At 40.7% G+C, this 26,277-nt stretch overlaps 1 long non-coding RNA gene across 1 annotated transcript in view; it reads right to left on the bottom strand.

Moving 5' to 3' along the window:
- The window catches only part of LOC132240298 (uncharacterized), a 41,694-nt gene extending 19,905 nt beyond the window's left edge, over positions 1–21,789 (bottom strand). Inside the window, exons 1-2 of the long non-coding RNA XR_009454236.1 lie at positions 21,749–21,789; positions 17,419–17,485 (exon numbers count right to left, since the gene is read on the bottom strand). This is a non-coding gene — a long non-coding RNA (uncharacterized LOC132240298). The remainder of the gene's footprint in view (positions 1–17,418; positions 17,486–21,748) is intronic.
- Between the last annotated feature and the right edge of the window lie 4,488 nt (positions 21,790–26,277).

The following is a 26,277-nucleotide window of genomic DNA, read 5'->3' as shown; positions in this document are numbered from 1 at the left end:
TGGACCCAAGTATCTAATACTTTTTTTAAAAATCCTTGTCGGAGGATATTTTTCGTTTGATTTTTAGAGGGAGTGGAAGAAAGAGGAAACATCCATGAGAGAAAAACACATTGACTGGTTGCCTCCTGCAGGAGCCCCTTCCAGGGCCCAGGCAGGGGAAGAGTCTGCAACTGAGTTATGTGCTCTGGACTGGAATTGAACCCGGGGCCCTTTGGTCCACAGGCCGATGCTCTATCCACTGAGCCAAACTGGCTAGGGCATCTAACTCTTTAAAAAAAAAGCAAGGTCCTTTTTATGTAACTTGGATTTGAAAATACTATACTTTTAAAATTATTTATGGGAAACACATTCTTCTGAGATTAAAAATGTAAGACTATTCCAGTTTTATGCCTCACAACCTGTAATTCACTGTCACTGGGACTCAAAAAAAAAAAAAAAGAGCTTTGAATAGATATTAATTAAATCCGTCAGATCATGATATATTTACATGTCACAAATGTTTCTGGAGCATTTTGTGTGAAACAGTGCAGTAGGCAAAGTGGGAGATTTAGAATAAAGGTAGAGACAATTAAATTCAATGATAGATCTAGGCAATCTAATGCAGAGACGAGCATGTATAAAAATGATTCTAATTCAAAGGGTGCTGTCACATGTGTTATATAATGGATGCAAAAGCCTTACTATGGAAATAAAAGGGAAGGTGAGTCTATGTCTAAAGAACACTTGGTTAGAGAAAATATTAGGAAATTTGGAGATGGTCCGACAATAAGAAAAAATAGAGGTAAGTCATTATATAGAAGAACAAAGAACACAACATGAGCAAAAGCCAAAAAAAGGCCAGATATATTTGTGGTCAGATGTATAGAAATGTGTGTGTGCTGAATAGAGAAACAGAGGTAAGATCAGAATTGTAAATGGGTGCTTACATATTTAAAAACTAATTCTTTTTGTAGGCTGAAGAGTGTGCCTTATTTTTAGCTGCTAGTAGGAGAAAAATTTGATCAGATTTTTTATTTAAACACATGTATTATATGAGGAAAAGGATAAATTAAGTTTTATGAATAATAGTGATGGGAATAATTTTATTAATCCATCTACACATTTTGAACAATTATTTATTGAGTGGCAACTATATGTCAGGGAGTGTTCTAACCCTAAAAAATAGGGCAATGAACAAATCTAAAATATCCTCAGAGATCTCATATATTGGTGGAGCTAGATAGTCAGTATAATAATACTAACTGATCAATTATACAATAGTAACTTATATAATAATAACATAAGAACATATAATATGTAAGTATAACAAAATTAATAAAATAATCATAATAAAAGAGATACATTAGAATGTTATAAGCACAATGGTTAAAAGAGTAAATTAAGGAAAAAAATTGAGTTTTGGGATGGAGTGGGCAGATACAGGGTATATAAGAAAGAGTGATGCCAGAGACAAATCTATGATTTGGCCTGAAAAATTGGAAGGATGGAATTGTCAGGAACTAAAGTTGGGAAGTCTACAGTGAGAGCAGATTTGGGATACAAAGATCAGAAACTGATTTGGGCCATTTGTTTTATATGTTTACCAAAAATCCAAGATGAGATGTTGGGTAAGTAGTTTAAGGCGTCTGGACTTCAGAGAAGAAGGACAAGCTAGAGATTTAAATTTAGGATTAATTAACCTAAATATGTCGATTAAAGCCATGGGACCAGAAGAGCTCACCAGGGGAGTGAAGGTAGACAGAAATGAGAGAAGGCTGAAGAACGGTGTCTAGGAGTACTCCTAATGTGGTCAGGGAGGTAAAGAACAGGCAGAGCGGTGAAGCAATGACCACCCAAGTGAGCTGGTGTCCTGGGAGCACAGTGAAGAAAATGCTTCCAGGAGAAAAGAGTGATCCAGTGTGTCAAATTCTGCTGAGGGTCGAGTGAGAAGACAACTGAGAATGAATCATTGAACTTAGCAAAATAGAGGTTTCTGTTGACTTGGACAAGAGCAGTTTGGGAGAATAATGGGGATTAAGCATCATTAAAGTAGATTTTAAAGAAGATTCATTTTCATGAGAAAGTCCAAGTTTACACAAAACTTCAATAATTATTAATTGTATTTCCTGTTATTTTTATTCTCACTAATATAATGATTACCCAATGAATTAAGTCATCACCTTAAATAAAGGTGGAAGGAAATATTTTGGAGACAGCAAACACAAACTTAAAGTTTTGCAGAGGAGAGTAAGGAACTAGCTAGAGAGGACTTGTGTCAAGAGGGAATCTTTTATTTGTTTTCTTACGGAGGTAGAATTTACTGAAGTGTTTTATGGACAGATATGTTCATAAAGGAAAATCTGATTGCATGGCAGAAATAAGAGATAACTCTGGAGCACTGTCTTTTGGTGGAGAAAGGATCTGGTGTTAGCCTTATCCAGAAGCACTACTGACCTTTAGCAAAGAGAGAGAAGGCAGAGAAAATTTATTAGCTGAAACAGGAAACCCACTCAGGACTTAGAAGTGAGGATGGGGTAAATGGTTTGGGGATGTAAGAGGAAAGGAGAAGTGATTCAGTATCTAGAAGATAGTAAATGTGAAGGGGATAGGAAATAGTGGTGCATTGGCAGTCAGCACTAAGGGCCAGTATGGTCCAGACTATGAATTACACAGAGGATTGTCACCATAGCTCAGGTCAAATAACAAATGAGACAAAAGAGTTAATAATGTAGCAAGGAATCTAATCACTTACAAAGTTGATTTTGAGGATGATGGAGAAGGGGAAACGAAGATCCCTCCAAGGCTGTCTGTGATAAAAGAATGGTGGACCCTTTATCCTATCTAATAATAGACAAACATGGTAATTAACCATACCACCACTATGCTTCCCATTGGCTAATCAGCAGGATATGCAAATTAACTGCCAACAAAGATGGTGGCCGGCAGCCACGCAGCTGAAGCGAACATGAGGCTTGCTTACTCCAGTGATGGAGGAAGCCAAGGTTCCCCACCTGCCGCAGCCCGGCTCTAAGCTACACTCTAAGAAACAATGTTTCAATTATAGAAGCTAAACAAACCCCTGGTACCTGCTTTCAGCCAGCATGGCCTCAGAGCTGGAGCCGGCTCTCAGCTCCAGTGACAGCTATAGAAGGTAAATAAATCCCAGAATAAAAAAAAAAAGAAGAAAAAAAATGAGGCTGGGAGCTTCAGTCACCAGCCATTCTGAAAACGGCCCTCAGCCCCTCACCCAGACTGGCCAGGCACCCCAGTGGGGACCCCCACCCTGAAGGGGGTGTGACCAGCTGCAAACAGCCATCAGCCCGACATCCAGTCTGGCCAGGCACCCCAGTGGGGACCCCCACCCTGAAGGGGGTGTGACCAGCTGCAAACAGCCATCAGCCCATCATCCATGCTGGCCAGGCATCCCAGTGGGGACCCCCACCCTGAAGGGGGTGTGACCGGCTGCAAACAGCCATCAGCCCCTCACCCAGGCTGACCAGGCACACAAGCAGGACCCCCACCCTGATCCGGGACAACCTTCAGAGCAAACCAGCTGGCCCCCTCCCATGCACCAGGCCTCTATCCTATATAGTAAAAGGGTAATATGCAAACTGACCCTAACAGCAGAAAGACTTGGAATGACTGGTCACTATGACACACACTGACCACCAGGGAGCAGATGCTCAATGCAGGAGCTGCCCTCTGGTGGTCAGGGCGCTCTCACAGGGGGGAGCTCTGCTCAACCACAAGCCAGGCTGATGGCTGCCAGTACAGCCGTGGTGGTGGGAGCCTCTCCTGCCTCCTCAGCAGCACTAAAGATGTCTGACTGCAGCTTAGGTCTGCTCCCCGCTGGCAAGTGGACATCCCCCGAGGGCTCCTGGGTTGCCAGAGGGATGTCTGATTGCCATCTTAGGCCCAATACCCCAGGGAGCGGGCCTAAGCCAGTAAGTGGTCACCCCCGAGGGGTCCCAGACTGTGAGAGGGCACAGGCAGGGCTGAGGGACCCCCTACCCTCGAGTGCACAAATTTTTGTGCACCGGGCCTCTAGTTTAAAATAATAGAAGAAAAGTCCTGGGTGAGATTACAAATTAAATTTGAATAAAACTTACTTTGTAGTACCCTTCACATTTGTAGAACTTTGTGTTAATTCTTATAAATATATATTTTGGAATTTGATAGAGATTAAGATGAAGAATATACAGGGTGTCCCAAAACAATGTATGGACACTTTGAATAATTATTAATTCCAATGGGTTAAATCTGAAAATAAAGAAACCATTAATTGAGCTATGAAAAAATGTATGTGTATACATTTTTTTGGGGACAACCTATACACTTAAGAATTAGGCTCATAAAAATGATTTCTGAAAGCCTGAACATGAATTACTTTTTTGACAAAGGAGAAGTTATAGTATCAGGTAAAATAAAAAACCCTGAGGAAGTTCCATACTTCAGTTAGATAATATCTACTATAAAGTTTGGCAAACAATAAATGTTGATCAAATAAAACAAACAGTGAATACATCCATGTAGTAAGAACATAGCAGAAGAAAGAGGGCTGTAGAGTCTTGTTTTTCAAGACATTTGCTGAACAAATGAGATAATAAAATAGGGAAATATAACTATAACAGAATGAAGACATTTTTAATAGTGTTTTTAGAAAGACAAATGATATTTTTAATAAGACTGGTCATCTACCTTTTTCTTTATTTCATTCACTTCTGTATCTTTGGACTATTAGATAATTTATTATAAGTATAATTCTAGGAACAAAATAAACAATTAAAAATGTTGGAGAAAGTATATAGATTATTTTAAATAAATGTATCAATGGATGTGATTTTAAATACGTTCAGTAATACAGAAATTATGCTATCAAATTTGTAAACAGAATACTAGATATTGTTATTTATAAGTAATATATGCAATCACAAAAATGAGATTGCAAAGGGATATTATGACACTCCTGTATATCACATAATGCATTGATATTTATAGTTATATTAAAAATATGTGTCTGTGACCTAAAAACATCAGCTGATTGTCAGATCAGAAGTGACCAATCATGGTTTTTCATTATGGTAACCTCTAACAAGTCTTTTTTTTAATTGTTGAAGCTCAATCAAATTTAATTAATTAGGATGTCATTTTCCTTTAGCAACTTCAGTCTTTTTCTTTTTATTGAACTTATTGGGGTGACACTGGTTAACAAAATTATACAGGTTTCATGTGCACAATTCTACAACACATCATCTGTAGATTGCATTGTGTGTTCACCACCCCAAGTCAAGTCTCTCTCTATCACCATTTATCCCCACTATACCTTCTTCCACCCACCTCCATTCCCAACCTCCTCCCTCCCAGCAATCACCACACTGCTCTTCATGCCATATGAGTTTTTTCTGTTTTTGTTGTTGTTGTTGTTCAATCTCTCTACCACCACCCCCAAACCCAGCCCTGCTTCCCCCTCCCCCACTCCAATAGATGTCTATCTATGAGTCTGTCTCTATTTTGCTTGTTAGTTCATTTTGTTCATTATAGTCCATATATGAGTGAGATCATATGGTATGTGTCTTTCTCTGACTGGCTTATTTCACTTAGCATAATATTCTCCAGGTTCATCCATGCTGTTACAAAAGGTAAGATTTCCTTCTTATTTTAGAGCCGAGTAGTATTTCATTGTGTAAATGTACCACAGCTTTTTTATTCACTCATTTACTGATGGGCACTTTGGCTGCTTCCAAATCATGGCTATTGTAAATACTGCTGCAATGAACATAAGGGTGCATATATTCTTTCAATTTAGTCTTTCCACATCCAGAAGTGGAATCACTGGGTTATAAGGCAGTTCCCTTTTTAATTTTCTAAAATAACTAGGGGCCCAGTGCATGAAATTTGTGCACTGGGGGGTGTCCCTCAGCCCAGCCTGCCCCCTCTCACATACTGGGAGCCCTCAGGGGATGTCCTAGTGATGGCTTAAGCCCCCTCCCTGCTCCCCTTGGGGAGTGGGCCTATGCTGCAGTGTGGCCTCCCTTTGTGGAAGGTGACGGGGCTGATCAGGGGAAGGCACCAGCCCCATCTTCCCGCTGCTGCAGCCACTTCCAGTCATCCCAACCAGCAAGGTTTTTTTCATTAACACGGACTCCAGTCCCTTCACCATGGAAAAAAAGACAACTTTCTTCAGGCATTTTCAAGATATGCCTTTCATATAATAATTTCTTTATTATTTTTTTTTATCCTCACCTGAGGATATGTTTCCATTGATTTTTAGAGAATGTAGAAGAGAAAGGGAAAGATAGAGAGAAACCTCAATGTGAGAGGAAAGCTTTGATTGGTTGCCTCCTGCATGAGCCCTGACCTGGGCCCTGGCCAGGGAGGAGCCTGCAACCTAGGTACATGCCCTTGATCAGAACTGAACCCAGACCCTGCCATCGGCAGGCCAAGGCATTATCCACTGAGCCAAACTGGCTAGGGCAGGATATGACATTTCTTAGCCCTCCAGCAGCGGACCTTCGTTTTTTTCACCAGGATGTGGTGAAAAACCCTAGATCACCTTTTTGGATTCTTATTACCCAAGTTACTAAGAATATTACCAGTGGCATAGAGGGAGCTTAGCCAATGAGTGGTCAGAAAAGGTGTTTCCTCTGTAGTTCACACCAATCCCCTGGGCAGGGGACCCCCATCTCCCCCCGATCACCGGCTCCGCACTTGCCCAGGCCTGTTGCCTCAGCCAGAGGCTTGATCCCCATCTCCCTCCCATCGCCGTCTCTGCCCTAGCCCAGGCCTGATGCCTCAGCCAGAGGCGTCCACACCCATCACCCTCCAATCGCCGGATCAGCCCCTTGCCCAGGCCTAACGCTTCTGCCAGAGGTGTCAGGCCTGGGCAGGGGACCCCCATCTCTCCCCTATCACCAGCTTCTGGGCGGCTTCTGGGGCTTCTGGGGCCGGCCTTCAGCCCGTTATCATATCTGATCATGGGTGGCAGGCAGGTGGCTTCTGGGGTCACACACGGGGGCCTGGATGGTGGCTCTCACGCTGGCGGCTGCGCTGTCCCACCCTGCCTGCAGTATGCAAATTAGCCGCCATCTTTGTTGATGGTTAATTTGCATATCATGCTGATTAGCCAGTGGGAAGCATAGCGAAGGTACGGTCAATTACCATGTTTGTCTGTTATTAGATAGGATTCCATACTGCTTCCCACAGTGGCTGTACCAATCTGCCTTCCCCAGACAGTTCATGAGGGTTCCTTTTCCTCCACATCTTTGACAACACTTGTTTGTAGTTTTATTGACAGGAGTCATTCTGACAGGTGCGAAGTAATATCTCATTATGGTTTTCAGTTGCATCTCTCTGATGATTACTGATGTTGAGCATTTTTTCATGTAAAATAAGTTGATCATGTTACACATTTTAGCCAGTCACTATTCTACCTCCATAGAGAATTCAAGCCTATGTTCCATTAGGAGCCCAGCTCTGACTGACACCAGTGAGAGGAAAAACCTTTCATTATACCCTCCAAGCCTGAGTGGTTTTATAACCACAGCTCAAGAAGAATACATTCTTTCCTCCCACAAAGACTTGCTTAGGCTTCACAGAGACCAATGAGGCTTTTGTGAACCATGTTGTAATAGGCACATTTTTGGTTTATTTTTAAGCAAAAGAGTCTTTGGCTCACTATACCCATATTTTCCCACTGTATTATTCCCATGCTAATAAACAACTGGAATTTAGTCATCACAGCGTTTTCCTAAGACAACCTAAGGACATTAAGGGTCTCCAGAAAAGACATGGCCTAACAAACATGATTAAGTCCTATTTGGCTTCAAGAACTGAAGGATCAGTTTTAAGAACTCCCAGAAATGGAGGGGACACTTCTACACTCCTATCCAAGCTCCTGGAGGGTCTAAATCTCATCACTGAGACACCATCTGAGGGCCCACCAGGTAGACTGAAGAATCAGCTGCTCTTCTAAACGGTATTTAATGTGTCAGGAAATATATTATTTTTCAATGCCATTCCCCCTTCCCCCTTTATCCTGTATATCATGTGTTTTTTTTTTAAATCTTACCATCATAACCACTGAAATGTACTTTAATATAAATCTTTGACTAGAAAGGATCAAAAGGCAAAACAGTGACCAAAAAACATTTCTTTGATGTATTTTTTATATTTCTGAAAGCAAAAAAAAAAAAAAAAAAATAGTGAAGGTAAAACAGACTACTTATTCTTCAGTTCAAATCTCTGACAGGCAGTCTTTTCCATTAGAACTCAAAAAAGGAGTTAAAGATGGGATGCAGAGAGCATTTTGATAATTTGCAGTATCTTAATCTCCCTATTGATGCCAGAAGACCTAATTAGCCTATACTCAATAGGTGTTGGGTAACAGTATTTCTAGCAGGTCTTGAAACAATAAAAAACATCAAAGTGTAAATGGATTTTTAAGCTACTATTTTTGAAAATGTCAACAAATATAAAATGTTATCACTAAAATGCAGTTTTAATAAAACCTCATAAAGTCTATCTGTGGATTACTATGGCTTTTCAAACCTGCAAGCAAAGAATTTGAACTTCGGCAATGTTAAAAAAAAAAAATAGCTCTCTATTTGTGTTCCATTAGGCCCAGTTGAAATGAACTCATTAAACAGACATATTTATTTATTCAACTTCTTGGTTTATTTTAGAGATGAATTCTACAATTCGGAAAAGGTTTCAGTATTGAATTAAATTTCTCAAGTGAGTGGGAGTCCAAAACAAAACAAAACTCTCACCTCCCAACTAAAAGAAAGTAAAAAAAAAAAAGTAATAACTTATCTGTTATCTATCTAGAGCAGTGGTTTCAACCTTCCTAATGCTGCGACCCTTTAATACAGTTCCTCATGTTGTGGTGACTCCCAACCATAAAATTATTTTCATTGCTACTTCATAACTGTAATTTTGCTACTGTTATGAATCGTCATGTAAATATCTGATATGCAGGATGTATTTTCATTGTTACAAATTGAACATAATTAAAGCATAGTGATTAATCACAAAAACAATATGTAATTATATATGTGTTTTCCGATGGTCTTAGGCAACCCCTGTGAAAGGGTCATTTGACCCCCAAAGGGGTCGCGACCCACAGGTTGAGAACCTCTGATCTAGAGCCAACAAACCACTAAACTAGTCAGGAGCTATCAGGGCAAGAAGCTAGAAATGTATCAAGAGACAGAATCCTCAACATTACATTTCTCAGAATCATTTTTCTCAAGAGCCATGCAGGCAATCTTATTTTAGGGTTTTATCTCTTTCTCATCCCTTGGTCTCCTTTGGGGAGGTGTTAATAAGCTGGCAACGGCAACCCAAACAGAAGCGCTAATTGTCCGTGAAAGAGCCATGTGTGGGCAAAGTCTAACATGAGAGGTGAAAAGATTAATTCACAATGTAGCTAAATGTCCCTAAATAGTGAAGAATGTGCTTAATTGCATAATGAACCTGAGATGTTAGCACAGCAATGAAAAGAGAAAGAATTCTGATAATCCAATTATTTTGGGACACTATCTTATGATAATTGCTAGTACTTTCTATGAGCCAGGCACTGTGCTAAAGACATTTCATGTGTTATTTCATTTGGTTATCACAACACCTCTGAAATTAGACACTATTAGAACCCCCATTTTATAGACCTAATTTTATATAGCTGTAAGATTAGAATCTAAAGGACAAAAATTGATGCAGATTCATAGATACAGAGAGAGAATGGTGATTGCCAGAGGGGAGAGGGGTTGGGGCATTGGTGAAGGGACTAAGAATCACAAATTAGTGGTTACAAAATAGTCACAGGGAAATAAGTAAAGTATAGGCAATATAGTCAATAATATGGTGATAAATATGTATGGTGCCAGATGAGGGTACTGGAAATATCAGGGGAACACTGCAAAGTATATGATTATCTAACCACTAAGCTGTACACCCAAGACCAATACATAATAAATATAAGTAAATAATAAACAGATAGATAAATAGATAAAAGAATTTTAAGTAAAATAGCAGAATCAAGCTTTAAATTTGCACCAAAGTTGAACAAGTAAACTATTCAAGGCTATTGCAATAGAGGGGAGAGGTCAATGCTGAGTCCAAATTCAATTCCACTAAAACAGATGGGCTGGAGGGTTATCCTAGGCCAGTGTGTTTGCTAACTGGCTTTTCCCAAAGAGAAAGTCAACTTTTTAAATATCTTTATGACAAGAGGTCCTTTTACAACTTAAGAGCAAGAAGCCCTCTGAAGTTCAGCTCTTCAAAGGGATGGCTCTCCCGGTCTTTAGGAAAGATATTTCTGAATTGAAAACTGGCAGGAGGAGGCTTTTAAACAGATTTACATCTCTAGGGGGGGCAGAGAAAGAATTTGCAATGATAAGTTTTAGTCAGAAAGAAGTCTGTATAAAGTTTAGTGCAGCTGAGGGGATTGGTAAGGCTACACTAGGCAGTGATCTGAGTCAAATAACTTTGTCCCCTGTATCCTGTACCCTCAAAATATATGAGAATCAATACCAGAAAAAGCAGTGAGCAAAGAAAAAATATTTTTAAATTCCCTATTTATCCCCTTGCTTCATTAAGTTTCAGTTTCTCCATTCTTAAACAGATTTTCCTAGATCTATAGATTGGAAGTCACAAATCTTGAGACCCCAGAGAGGGTCATGAGGAGTGGAAGGAAAAGGAGCTGCCCAGGATTCCTAGGGAAGCTGGGTGGTGGGTGGCTAAATCCACAGAGTCCTCGTTTTGCTTCACGGAGGAAAGTTCTGTTTATCAGTTGCACAAAATGAACTTCTGCTTAAGAAGTAAAAATAGGGAAGAGGATTTTCTTACAAGATAAAGTGTGATAATCACTAGATAAATAATATTTCATGTCTTCGAAGTAGGACCCACTAGAAGTCTCCAAACTACCTTAGATTTCAGAACATTCAAAGATAAAAAAAATCAAAGAACTAATAAGGATAATTAGTACTTTCTTCTTTATAGAGATAGCCCCATATGTGTGTACTATGGTCATACACAACCCATGAAGGCATGGACCATTTCCAATCATATATGTAGTATGAAAGCAGTAGTTACATAATACCTACCTATTCCCAACCTGTAAATCGACAAATGCACATGCCCACATACACCAGGGTGTGCCCACCATTAATCTAAAAATTGGGCGCAGATCCATAGGAGCTGCTTTCTGTCTACAGGGTGTTTTAAACACATCTTTTCCCACTACACTAAAAGCAACGTAACATTCTGCACAGTGGCGGCAGCTGAGTGATGGGGAAACATTGTTTTCCCAGATCCTGATAAAATACAACTCTTATTTACATAATATACAGAAGGGTGGTGCAGTTCGTGAAGTCCTCAACTTTAACTTATGTTGCCAAGTTTTATTTGTTGTGGGTTTTTTACAATATACAAGGTGGGGCAAAAGTAGGTTTACTGTTGTTTATATGGAAAATAATTAATAAATGATAATTCAAGAATAAGCACTGCGTTTCACATATTCACAACTGTAAGGCAACTTTTGTCCCACCCTGTGTAACACCCGCTAGAAGAATTAACATAGTTTCACTCAGCACCTCCCTCTTCCTTTCAATGCTTCTCAAAACTAATACTCTGTGGGCCATAGCCCGTGAGGATTGTACTTGGTATTTTTTCACAGGGTCCTAAAAGTTCCCAATATTTTAATCTCCTAATTGTCAGATTTGATTTGAAAATCTTTTCTCATAAGAGGCAATATTACAGTTGGGTAAAGCTCTCAAGGAGGCCACCAGTGCACATGCTGGAGCCTGCTGGGTTCAGGACACATTTCTTAAGGCAGCATAAGAAATCCCTATTATTGTGACTTTCCCATAGTCTGAAATGTTTCAGCATGTGGGAAATGAAAGAGATGAAGGACCAATTCAGGGGAGGAGATGAGTTGAACTCTAGTAGCTTGTAAAAATGTCAGGCTACTGGGAATAAGACACTCACTTTGGCCACTCTCCTGTTCCTGCCTTCATTCTCCTGCAATGTCTGTGGGGATCCCTGCCAGCTGCCCTTTTCCTGGCCTACAACTATTGCTTGAGAAAGACATTCCGCTACCCCACTGTGGAAGAGAATTTCATCTCTTTCCTCACTTGTAGCTAGTAACAACAGGAAACAGCTATAAAAATGTCTTTTTAAAACCTTGCATCTGTCTATTGCTTTTACAATGAATAGACTACCATGCAGTCCACCCCCTTTCCAGCAAGGAAATTTATGTGTGGATAATAACATAGTTGTATTAATTAATTGTGTGCCGGTCAACTTGCTGTTGTAGAGGAAAAACAAACAAAAATGTCTAATTTATAACATTTGATGATTTCCATCCAGTCAACATTCCCACTTTGGAAGATTTCATCGATGTGATGTCATTGAACATAGAATGTGCTAGAAGCCCACACTAACATCCCACTGGTTTTAACAATATGTAAAAGATGAAAATCCCAATTTCTTTATCTTCTGCAGTGCAATTCAGGACCATGGCCTGTCAGGAAAAAAATGGTTCATACATGGGAATTTGATTTTTGGACTTAAACCACAACTTTAGAATCTGATCACAGAGGGAGTTTATGTTCAAACATGGGACATTTTTATGCTGTTGGCTTTTTATTCTAGAAACACCTTCACTACTCTGACGCTATTGGCCATATGGGTGGATGTCATTTGGAAACAGAACAGTGAGTGAAATTTCAGCCTGAAGATGAAGTGGCCTTGGAATTCATGTGCATTTTGTGTATTTAACGTGCTCTCCCCACCTATTTCTGAGCCTTTTGTGAGCAAAATCTAGTCATTCACCCATTATCTCAGGAAGATCAGTTTGGATGGACCCACCTCGTGAAAGGTAGAAGCAGAACTGTTTTGACCCACCACCCATTTCCTATCATGAGGGACAAAGTCACCTTCTGAAGACATCAGATCAAAGTTAAACCCAATGGTTTAGAGCCAAGACAACATATCACTGGGGTAAGTGTTTCCTCAGTGGGCCCTCCCCATTAGCGCTACAACAGTTCCCTTGTGGACCACCTCACTTCTCCCTCGGAAGAGGATGTGACTTATCTGATGGGAGTGCTTGGCCCAGCCCTTCTTCCTGACCGTAGAGAGGACCCACTTCTGTTTGCTGGCTGGGGGACCTGGTGAGGGTCCCAGAGCTGCATCTGCTCAAAGGACACTGAGCTAGCTGTTTTCATTGCACTCCTAACACCTCTTTTCCAACACAACTTTTTTCTTTTTATCTCCATTAAAAAGCTGATCCCCATCCTATTACTGACTCTCATGATTCTGAACTGCAGTTATGAAGAAAAGCTTATCATCGATACTCCAAAATCCAAAGTTTCCACGTCTTCATTTCCCTTTTTCTATGGGATTATGTCTCTGTTGTTCACTTATTTAGTTTCAGTGGATTTGTGGGGAGGAAGGAAACATAATAGCTTGTGTTTAATCTCCCATGTTTAACCTGCTAATCCTGTCAACTGAGAATTTAAATTCTTATGGAATAAGCACATTAAGCAAAACCAGGCATTGATTAAGCATTGATGAGTAACAGCTAATTAAGTTGTAGCTGTGTACAGCTGTAGTTGTGTACTTTTTAAAATCTCACTCTATTAACTGCATGATTCAAATGGCAGTGCGGAAATGACTTCATTGAAACCAGTTTAGGTGTTCCTGCCAAAGGGTCCTATTTCCAGGCAGAAGCCAGGAGTCATTACTTTTCCCCAAGTGCTCTGGGTGATTGCTGTGTAACACTCATTTTCACAGGAAAAAAGAAGACCATTAAATGACAGGATAGTAAAAATAAAACAAGGGGAATCCTTTTATAACACATCCATCCATCAAATCATTATGTTGCACATCTTCACTATCATACAATTTTAATTGTTAATTATATCTCAATAAAGCTGGAAAAAAATAAAAGAAGCAAGATGTGGCCTGGAAGTGAATGATTAAATGTAAAGGCAGAGAATAATTTTGTGAGACTTCTGAACAACGAAATCCAAGTTCTAGCTCTGAAGACAGAGTGGCAGTGGGAGTCTCCTCCTTCCTTTCGAGCCCAGTGGTTCCCAAACACAGGGACACATCTGAATCACGGGAGCGCTTCTGAAACGCACATTGCTGGCCCAAGCCATGCTGTCTGGGAGTCTGCATTTCTAACAAGTTTCCAGGTGGCGACATATTTGGTTAGGAAAGCGTGCTCTCAGAAACTTGCCTCCAGTACTGACACACAAATCTTAGCTTTTATTGGTCCGCGGACACAAGAATTAGGAACATATGGATTTAAAGGAGGAAGAAATAATGAAGATGAGGAGAAAGACATTTCAGTTAGCAACCACTGGCCATGTAATAGGGATGCATTTCTTCCATGTACACCTTCCTCAAACATGTTCCCAACAAATATAAATCTAACAAGCACACATCAATGTCATTATTGTGAATGCTTTTACACTTTAACTAACCTAATTCTCCAACAATACTCTGAGTGTAATAAATGAACTATAATTATTCCCATTCTATAAATTTTTAAAAAAACTAAATGTAAATGAGTGTATGGCTTTCTAAGTTCACACAGAGAAAAAGTTCCAGAGCTAACACATTACCCAGGTTTTCTCACTCCTAGTTCAGTGTCCTTTCTACGACTTCACTGTGGTTTGTAAATAAGGCAAACACCAGAAATTAGAGGGTGCTCACATGTAGAACTCAGAGAGTACCGGTGTATAAAAGCAATGATCCCTTGTGGAAAAGCTGAGATCAGGATGAGAAGAGGGGGAGAGTCACTCCTCCCAGACACATACTTTTAGGGGCTGCCAGAAAACACAGTAATCAGAAAATAATAATGTCATATAACATTTAAACTCAAAATTAATGCAAAAATCAATGAGAAAATATACCAATTTTGAATTAAAATGGGTCATTTGTTGGTTTTCAATAACTAGAGCAGCGGTTCTCAACCTGTGGGTCGCGACCCCTTTGGCGGTTGAACGACCCTTTCACAGGGGTCGCCTAAGACCATCCTGCATATCAGATATTTACATTATGATTCATAACAGTAGCAACATTACAGTTATGAAGTAGCAACGAAAATAATTGTATGGTTAGGTCACAACATGTGGAGCTGTATTTAAAGAGCCAGAAGGTTGAGAACCATTGAACTAGAGTGATGGTGCAATGGAAGTCACTTGAGCTTGTGCAAGTGTTCAAGGGGAACAGTTCAAATCTGCCATGGTCCCTGGAGCAGGCCAGGCAGGGTTATAGCATCACCAATGGGGTGCAAACAGATTGCACAAGCACTGTGGGTCTTTATGTAGGTGTGTCTGTTAATTGCAGGCGTCATGTGATCTTTTTTTACTAACTTTAAAATATGGGAGGATTGATAAATGCTTAGGAGACATACATTTTTTCCTTTTGCTTCATATTACACGTCTTAGCAAGGCAGCGCCTAAGGGGTTAATCCTTCTTCCCTCCACATCTTTAATTCTCTGTTCTATCATTTTCTAATTTTCTTGTGTGTGTCAATAAGAGGTTAATTAAAAAAATTCTTGCCCTGACCGGTTTGGCTCAGTGGATAGAGCATCGGCTTGCGGACTCAAGGGTCCCAGGTTCGATTCCGGTCAAGGGCATGTACCTTGGTTGCGGGCACATCCCCAGTGGGGAGTGTGCAGGAGGCAGCTGATCGATGTTTCTCTCTCATCGATGTTTCTAACTCTCTATCCCTCTCCCTTCCTCTCTGTAAAAAAATCAATAAAATATATTTAAAAAAAATTCTTTCTATTTTTATTTTTTCAATTACCGTTTACTTTCAGAATTATTTTGTTTTGGTTTCAGGTGTACAGTATAGCGTTTCGACAATCATACATTTTACAAAGTGTTCCCCCTGATATTTCCAGTACCCACCTGGCCCCATATATAGTTATGGCAGTATTATTGACTATATTAAGAGGTTCTTTCATTAAAAATCTTCACCCAAGAATATGTTTTTTTCTCATTGATTTTTAGAGAGAGTGGAAGAGAGAGGGAAAGACAGGGAGAAACATCCATGTGAGAGAAACACATAAATTGTTTGCCTCCTGCACGAGCCCTTGCCAGGGCCCGGACTGGGGAGGAGCCAGCAACTGAGGCACATGCCCTTGACTAGAATCGAATCCGGGACTCTTCAGTCTGCAGGCCAATGCTCTATCCATTGAGCCAAACTGGCTAGGGCAAGGGGTTCATTCTTGATAAAAGAAGAAAGAACAGTTGGAGTTCCCATTGAGATCTGAACAAGAAGAAAGCTGAAAAAACTAATTTATCTCTAATGTGAAAGAAAGAGTTTAGTTACATATCCACTTTGATAATGTCAGTCTCAGGGTCAAGTAATGGCTTCAAAAGCTGATTTGACTCAGCTCAGCAGTGGCCATTTGGCCATTCAGGTTCACAGTTTCCGAAGCTCACTGAGGAAGGGAAGTGGCTACCGGGAGACATTCAGGCACTAGGGGTGTGAGATATAAAACTTTTCACATATGCTAATTTGGCTTATAGAATTGATAACAGCCCTGCATTTCATGTCTGTAGATTTTAAATCTTTATTTCTGCAAGTAGCTTGTTTATTATTCACTGAGTTCACTTGTAGACATTTTCTATTTTAACATAAATGATTTTGACAGAAGAGCCTGCAAGAGGTTTTTTTAATTCTCTGAGCACCTCCCTACCCCCTTCAACTCTTCAATTTTGTATATAATCAAAGTAATTACAACTGTCATTGCTAGTGTCACTTGAATGAGGAAAATAATTTTCTGGGGTGATTTTTAATAATGCGGATTCCAGCCTCCGCCCCTCGATATTAATTCTGCAGGCCTGGGATCAAGGCCAGTCATTTGCATTTTTAAGAAGCACTCTGATGATTGTAATATAGATGGGGTCGAGCTCCCTGGGGAGCAGACTCTGCCTCAAAGATTGGCTGGCACAAAATTTGTTGGGAAATGTATCTCAGGATCGGTTCCTGTAGTGAAAGGGTGAGAGGGTCCACAGAGAACATGCTCAAGGCCTCAGCCACCCTGTGAGGCTCTGGAGCTGTGATGGTTCTTCAGAGATGGCAGAATTGGAATGATCAAACAGCTGGGACCTTTTCCCCTCACCCTCATCAAGCAGTCACTGTATACAGGCTGCTGTAGGGAAGGATGCTGGATGCTGGACAAGGCTAAGCAGCTCTTAGAAAGGCAACAGAGAGGGGGCTGAGCAGATCCAACATCCAGGCTACCCCACTGCCCGGCCAGGCATCAGGTGAGGCCCCAGAGCAAGTGCCGGCCAATGGCCTGTGGCCAGAATCATGTGCTCACATCTAATCCAGATAGTTTCAGAGCAGACAGGTGATCCTTTCCCTATCTCTTCTGACCCACAAATAAGGAGACCATGTATTCCAAACAGAGCACTTACAGTATTGTGCGGTCCCCGTGATCTTGAGTTCCCCAGTGCCCATGTAGAACTGATCCCCGGAGCTGACCTGCAATGGAAATGGAACATGAACTAGAAGAAACTAAGTGGTTTTCAGCTACTGGGATTTCAGCACTGGTATGATCTACTAGACCAACCTTCCTAACAACAGCCAAAGTTCAGTTACACAGTGAATTGTATGGGATCAGGATTATCTGGTGATATTTATAATTAGACTGAAACTATACCTAAAGGCTTTTACCAAGTTCAGAGTTGGAAGAAATAATATCTTGGGAAAGCAGATAACAATTCCCAGATGGCAAGGGGGATCTGTCACCTATCTTATCTGATTGGATAGCACTTTAATTGTGTGACCCCCCTCTGCCATCTACTATAAAAAAGATAAAGCACTCCCCTCTATTATACTCAAGACATGGTAAAAAGAAACCATTTCATTGTTTTGCCCTGTACAAAGGTTAATACATTTTTAAAGCATAGAATTTTCCCTGGTGACAAAAGGGAAAGGGACTTTCCAACCCTCTCCATTCGCTCAGAGAATTTTCTTTAGAAAAATGTGTAATTGTAAATTCTTTCTCCATCCCTTGAAGGTGCATGTCACCTTTTTCAGAAAGCAAAATAAGCCTCTTGCTTGTTTTATAACCCAGGAATGCTTTTCTTTATGGGCCTTAGAGCCATCTCTTTGAAATGTAAACATCAAGGAAGACATAGCCCTGTTCTGCCTGTCTCTGTGGGGATTCAACTAGGCACCTGGTTCCAAGTCCCAAGGACTTGCTTTACATAGATATGGGAGACATTTCATTTTTTGCTTTGGGTAAAAACAAGTAGGTAACACGGGTAGCAACCCCAATTGCCAGGTGAATCCAGAATTAACTACCTAGTGATGTTGTCCATTCATCATACTTGATGATAACATCATTTATCTTGAGAACAGGTTTGTAATGGGTTGTACCTGTCTGGCTATATAAAAGGATGAAATTACTTTCTGTCTTTGCAATCACTTTATCAGAGTTCCTGTTGTGTGCATCACAGTCTAGTTTAACGGTTATTCAATAATAAAATGGCTTAATTAATTTTTACCTTTGTAGACAGGATTCACTGGGTTGGCAGGTTTCTTTTTATTTATGTTCCCCAACACCCATAATAAAAATTGTTGTAGGAAATGAAAATGGCTCCTGATCAATTATTCCAAAATGAATAAATCATCATTTTGTACATCTTCCAAAATTTAGCTGGCATAGCCAGCAACCCTGTAAATCAAGTGATCATATTTAATCACAGAGAGCTTGTCTGTGCGCCTGGACTGCCTTGAGAGAGTTCTCAGACTATCTGATTGGCTCTAATTTAAATAGTCAATGAGTACTTCAATGAGATCACTTTTATGGTGATGACAGGTAATTAATATCAACCTACGTTACACTTTTTCGAATAAAATATTTTGTGTTTATGTTTCAAAGTATAGGAATTCAAGACTTTGACCCATCCAGTCTGTACTGAGACTGTATTGTATGGGTAGTCATGCCAGATGCGGGGGGTGGGGCGGGGGCAATCTTAGGATTATCTGTGAGCCTTTGCTTCACTTCCTTGTACAGGTAAGGTGGCCCTCTATTCAGGCGTAAGTTTTCAAAAATATGCAGAGGCTTAATTACCAGTCTGTTCTGATCATCTTCTATCCACCCCATCGGTGAAGGAGTGATCCTGAACCTAAATAACATGAGGTAGACAAACATACAACATTTGACTTTGGACAGATGGGATTGGTAGTGGCTTATTCATCACACAGCCTCACAGCCCAGGAGAGGAGGGCACCACCTGCTATCCAAGGCCACGGGGGGTTATACTTGGGAGTAAAATGAATCAGCATAGGCTGGGGAGTCAGGCTTTGTAGTAACAAGAAAAGGTGGTGGCCTTTGGTTCCCTCTGGAGGATAAAATTGGTTGGTTTAAATAATCTTGTGAGAAAAAAGGGGAGTGAAACCCATTTGGTTGAGGACTGGGTGGGATGCAGGTGGTCCAGCTGCTGGGTAACTAACTGATGGAGAGACCTTCCTGCTGAGTGGGGAGCAGATCAGGTGAGAGCAGGGGAATCTTGGCTAAGTCTTTTGGGCTCTGTGAGGCTCAAAGTTGTCACAGCAGCACTTAAAAATTTAGATTTTACAATACACAGTCCTAAATAGAGCATTTGGATTTGTCCTCAATAAGGAACTAAGTAATTTGAATATCTGGCATATCTCAAAGAATCTAATTGAAATCATGGTAATCTATTTTTAATGTTTTGTTGCTTATCCTATCACATATATTAATTTAAACAGTAAAATAAGTAAATATATATACACTAGGGGCCCGGTGCACGAAATTCGTGCACTGGGTGTGTGTGTGTGGGGGGGGGGGTGTCTCTCAGCCTAGCCTGCCCCCTCTCACATACTGGGAAGCCCTCAGGCGTTGACCCCCATCACCCTCCAATCACAGGATCGGCCCCTTGCCCAGGCCTGACGCCTCTGGCCTAGGCATCCGGCCCAGGCAGTGGGGACCTGCAGTGGCAGCGGGGGGTGCTGCGATCGCACGGGCTCCGCCCCTGCCCCTGCAGGAAGCCTCTGGCTGAGGTGTCCGGCCCGGGCAGCGGGGACCCACAGCTGCAGCGGCCTTGCGATCGTGGGCTCCGCTTTAGGCCCAGGCAAGGGACCCCTAGCTCCTGGGACTGCCAGCTTCGACCGTGCTCAGCTCCCATCGCTGGATCCACCCCTACTTCCTGCTATCACTGGCCAGGGCGGAAAAGGCACCTGATTCTCCGATCATGGCTGGGGGTCAGGGCAAAGGCGGCCCCAGGGCCGCCTTTGCCCTGCCCCCCAGCTCTTAGCTCCCCCCTGGGTTTCCGATCACTGTCAGTGGCAGGGGGCTTCTTCCTGCTTTCCCTTTCGCCTCCCTGCATTGTGCCTACATATGCAAATTAACCACCATCTTGTTGGCAGTTAATTTGCATATAGCCCTGATTAGCCAATGAAAAGGGTATCGTCGTACACCAATTACCATTTTTCTCTTTTATTAGTATAGATTTTCTAGAGGCCCGGTGCATGAAATTTGTGCACTGGGGGGGGGGTGTCCCTCAGCCCAGCCTGCACCCTCTCGAAGCCTGGGACCCCTCAGGGGATGTCCGACTGCCGGTTTAGGCCCTATCCCGGCAGTCGGACTTCCCTCTCACAATCTGGGATTGCTGCCTCCCAAACGCTCGCCTGCCTGCCTGCCTGATTGCCCCTAACCACTTCTGCCTGCCAGCCTGATCACCCCCTAACCACTCCCCTGCCAGCGGGATCGATGCCTAACTGCTCCCCTGCTGGCCCAGTTGCCCCCAACTGCCCTCCCCTGAAGGCCTGGTGCCCCCCAACTGCCCTCCCCTGCAGGCTTGATTGTCCCCAACTGCCCTCCCCTGCCGGCCATCTTGTGGCCACATGGGGGTGGCCATCTTTGACCACATGGGGGCGGCCATCTTGTGCGAGGGTGTGGCAATCAATTTGCATATTACCTCTTTATTATATAGGATATACATATATGCACATATATACAAAAATGAGTACAGTTTTTAACACCCTAAGGAACACAGTAACATGATTTTAGTGATATTTAATTCCACTTGGGGATTAAAACAAATAGTAGTTACATGATTCTTGGTCAAATACTTTTGAAAAGTTATCTAGGTCAAACAAATTATGATTTTTCTCTGAGTATTTGCAAAATTTCAGTATTATTGCAAAATGATTACAATAAAAATACAGGGTGGAGGAAAAGTACATTTATAGTTGTGGGTATGCTAAACACAGAGTTTATTCTTGTATTATTATTTATTCATCATTGCATTATTTTCCATATGAATGACTGTAAAACCTACTTTTGCCCCACAATGAATAATGAGGAAAACTAATCAGAGAGATTAATATGGGAGAAGCATGTTTCAAATTTAACTGGCTTTAAAGCCACACTCATATTCATTATTATATTTAAAAAAGGGGCTTATGTTCAAAAGACCACTATTTTGGTTTTGATAACATTTTTAAGTATAATAATTACTTTAACAATCATTATGTTATACCAAGAGAAAAATTGTTTCAAATATAAAATTTATTGTAAAATGTGTGTATATACTTAAAAAAATAAATGTATAGTAATAGTTCAACTTAGACAATATAAATGTCATAAGTTCTTTGTATTCAAAAATGTTAGCAACATTTTATAGTGAGATAAGTAAATATATGTTGGGCTTCATGAAACAAAATTTTGCTAAGATTCCACTAAGAAATATGAAAACAAATTAAATAATTTACCTTTTTGGTAGAGATTTTCTTCTCTCTTTCAATAGTCACGGAACACCTGTCCTATAAAATACAAAATGTAAGCTGAATTAATTAAGCAGATGTCTATTTGGAAAGCAATATGTCAAACCCTAAACTCAATTAGAAGAAGAATTAAATTCCTTTTCCTGAAAATTAATAAAAAACAACCTACTTGCATGATTTAAGAAAAAAAACAGAAGAGTGAATATGAAATCACAAAAGGAAATTATGTCATATAAACAGAGTACAGATCTTGGCCACAGCAGCTGAATTCCAGCCTGATTATGTATTCATTTTGGCAAGTCATAGCATGTTTTGGTTACATACGTTGGGTTCAGAATCTCCTTGCTTATGCTATGCAGAACTAGAAAAGGATTGGGAATGGAAATTAACTAAATTAAGAACTTCAGTGTAATTGGTATTTTATAAGAATAGTACAAAGCTTAAAGAAAATATAAGAAAATGTATTAATATGAATAACATGGTAAAGTATCACTCATTGTAGGAGGTCATAAATTTATGAATTACATATAAATAAGAATGAGGTAAAAAATCAAATTGAATATGGATAATGCAGTGATATGACATATATTAAACAGCAGTCCTTCTCTGATTGAGGTCATTTTATTTCATATATATCCCAGCTTGTAAGGAGCCTGTGGGTGACAATGAAGAAAGACCTATCCCTGTGGTCTAATCATTGCTAACAATAAGCGGGTGACAAAAGATGCAGGCAGCATAGTCTCAAGTCCCTCTGAAGTGTGAGTTCTGGGAGTATTTTTCACCAAGGACAAAAAAAGAAAGTTGAATTAAAATAGGAGGAAGAAAATATATTTCATTATGTACAGAAAGATTAAGAGTCATCACATAATTAATCAAACTATAAAAAATAAATGAAACTAACAAAGAAGTCTCTGTTTAGAAGTCTTATTCATTGTAGTATAAAATTTCTCCTAACTCAATAACAGTGTCAGTATCTATTTTTGGAAATCAAAACACAGGGTTCTAGCATACATTTTTAATGGCACATTTCCTCCCAGGATCCTCTGTAATTTGAAACAGAGCAAGGGAATTTCTATCTTCAATGGCAACTCACCTTTTTAAACACTTATCACCACAGCTGATTTGTTATAATAACAGACTTTGCACAAATATGACATTTTAAAATGGTTTACTATGAGAGTATCAATTGCAAATGCAACTCTTGTCTGATGGTATTATTGGCCCAGATCTGCTACTTATCTTGTACACACACACACACATACATATGAAAGTGCATGTACATATAAAAGTATATGATTCCACATCTATCCATATCCTATCTAATAAAAGATTAATATGCAAATTAACCATCACTTCGCAATAAAGATGGTGATGCCCAAAGCCAATAAGGAGGGAATATGCAAATGGATGTGGCAAAGATGGCGGCGCTGGCCAGAGCCACGGAGCCAAGCTGGTGGAGAGCGGGCGCAGGAGGCTTGGCTTCCTTGGTCGCCCCAGGCGGCTCTGTGGCCACCACCTAGACAAAGCCATAGTGGCAGGGCCGAGGCAGAGGCAGTTACGGGTGATCAGGACAGGAGGGGAGGGCAGTTGGGGGTGAGCAGGCCAGTGGGGGGGGGCAGTTGGGGGTAATCAGGCTGGCCAGGGGGGACAGTTGGGGGTGAGCAGGCCACCAGGGGCATGTCAGTTGGGGCCAAGCAGGCTGGCAAGGGGGGCAGTTGGGGGCAAGCAGGCCAGCAGGAGGGGCAGTTTGGGGCAAGCAGGCTGGCAGGCAGAGTGGTTAGGGGCAATCAGGCAGGCAGGCAGGTGAGCAGTTAGGAGCTAGCAGTCCCAGATTGCAGGAGGGATGTCAACTGCCAGTTTACCTATAATCGGACATCCCCCAGGGGTCCCAGATTGGAGAGGGTGCAGACCGGGCTGAGGGACGCCCCCCGACCCCCTGCATGAATTTCATGCACCAGGCCACTAGTATATATTCCCAATATATATACAAATATCATATATATAAATATAAATATCATATATATATATATATATATATATATATATATATATATATATCCCAAGTGATCTTGCTGTAATCTCAGCTGGGGAGAAACCATGGGCTCTTACATTCTCCCATTGTTCTCAATTGGTAAATGAGCTCAAGCCTCTCGGGATTGTTTCTTAGACAACACCTTCAACTGAGATGCCATGGCCTAACTGTAACTTATTTTTACCAGGTAATGAGCTGGCAGGTTATTTTTCCCTTCCAGGCTGTAATTTTTAAAATCAAAGGGTATCGCTTTCATTTTATGTGCCATGTGAGCAGCAAAAGTACTGGGTACACAAATTTAAATGGGTAGAAAAAGGGAGGGAGAGAGAAAGGAGGGAAAGATAGATGCAGGACAGAAGGCTTCAGGAGATCTTTTGCTCTTGTCTGAGGTACACGAGAGAAATGTTCAGTAATTGCTGGACTAGGATAAAAGCCAACCTTGAGGAAGAATAACAATACCTGGGATGTTTCCAATAATTCCAGAATTTTCTTCAGTCTCCCATGACGCAGAAGACAAAGATCAGGGCCAGTAAGCACCCCCATTGACTGAAAAAAGAAACTAAGCTATTTAGTAAAAAAATGGTTCTGCCAGGATCCAGCCCCACATATACCTGCAGCTCCCTATTCTTCAAACTCATCTTCCAACTCTCTATCTCCTTTATTTACATTTATTTCTCTCCTCACCAGGACCCTAGATTCAGAGAAGTGATGGTGCAAAGGAGTAAAGTAAATTCCAAAGCAAATTCTCACCCAGCTCTCTAGTTCCAAATGAGGGAAATGTCCTCGCTCAATGATAATCACTTCTATTCCTATTTTTAAAAAAATCAAACTAAAAGCAAAAACAGAAATAGAAATCAGGCCTACAGATTCCAAACCAAGGCAGGAATGTGGTATGTGTGTAAGACACAAATTTGATTAAGCCATAATGAAATAATGGACTGGACTCAAGAACATCAAATGTCACACTCGTGAGAGCCACCAGTGTGGGGTGGCCGTTCTGTTAGCAGTGATTTCAGTCACCCCAGAATGTGGTCTGGGACTTCATCCAATCAGCTGTGGAAGCAAAGGGCTGAGGTAAGAGCTCTTAGGTCCAGTTTGATGTGATTTTCTCCCAGGACCAATGATCAGAAAAACTAGTAAAGCCCTGGCCGGTGGCTCAGTTGGTTGGAGCATCTTCCTGTCCTGTACATCGAAGAGTTGTGGGTTCGATCCCCAGTCAAGGAACATTCAGGAGGCAACCAATTGATGATTCTCTCTCATATCTGATTTCGCTCTTTCTCTGTCTGTGTGTCTCTGTCTCTCCCTTCCTCTCTCTAAAAGAATAAAAAATTTAAAAAAATAAAAACATATCCTCAAGTGAAGACAAAAAAAAAAAAAAAAAGAAAGAAAGAAAACCTAGTAGAGTGATAATGGAAATGTAGACTTTTTGGTTTTGTCTTTTGTATAAAAACTGGTGCAAACTGGTTTTCTTTGCATCAATTAAACTATTTGGTATACTGTGTAGTTACAAGAAAGCGTATTCACCTGCTTGATTAATCCACTTTCTCACCAAACACTAACTGATTACATGCACAAGAAATGTTGCTTGGGATTCTAAGGAATAAAGAAGATATGTAAATGGCATTTTCTTCAAGCTCTCAGGTTATAATATATGAACAAAAGAAATTACAATACACGTCTGAATAATGTATACAGAAATAGAGACTACTTATAATGCTAGATCTATGCACTAGAGAGAGTCAGGATTGCGGCACAGGGGAATGCAAAGGAGGAGACTGTATTTTCAGTTTAGAAATGTAAATTAAAGTTCATGTTTAATGTGACATTTGAGCTAGAGAGAAGGAAGAGTTTGCATTACAGTTTAAGAAAAAGAAAAACAGATACCCCAGACAAAAAGAACAGCAGGAGTAAAAGCACACAGACAGGAAAATTTTACTTTCAATTCTAAATAGCTTATAGTCCAGTAGGACCAGTGTCTGTGCTGTAGAAGTGCAAATAATGAGAAAACCATTTAAATGGGTTTTGGGGTTCAGAGTACAGCACACAAGAATGACTAATATATATGGGCATCATTCTATAGGCAATGGGGAGACATTAAATATTTTCGAACAAGAAAGTGGTATAATAAGTCGTGCTCTTCAGGAAATTAATCTGGCAGCCAGCTCTGGGAACACAGAACAGGAAAAATTGGAGATAGAGAGGACAGTGAGAGGGAGGCTACTGTGGCCCCCCAGAGTTTCTGCAAGGAAGGAGAGTCACTGGGAGATGAATGAGAGACATTTTGGATGTTAACCAAATGATATTTTATAAGTGAATGGAGGTGGGACTAAAAGAGAAAAATAGTCAAAATGATAATTAACTAATGATAATTAACTAACCAGTACTTTGATGTCCCAAAGTACTTTTTTTTAAAGGAGTAAGAGATTCTGTCAGAAGAAGTGTGATAGTCCTGAGAGATAAAAGTGATGTATTATTATGCCACTGA

The sequence above is a fragment of the Myotis daubentonii genome, chromosome 8, assembly GCF_963259705.1.
Source record: "Myotis daubentonii chromosome 8, mMyoDau2.1, whole genome shotgun sequence".
Classification (NCBI taxonomy): Eukaryota; Metazoa; Chordata; class Mammalia; order Chiroptera; family Vespertilionidae; genus Myotis; species Myotis daubentonii.
Note: the sequence above shows the minus strand (reverse complement) of the source record. Positions and strands in the feature narration are given on the sequence as shown.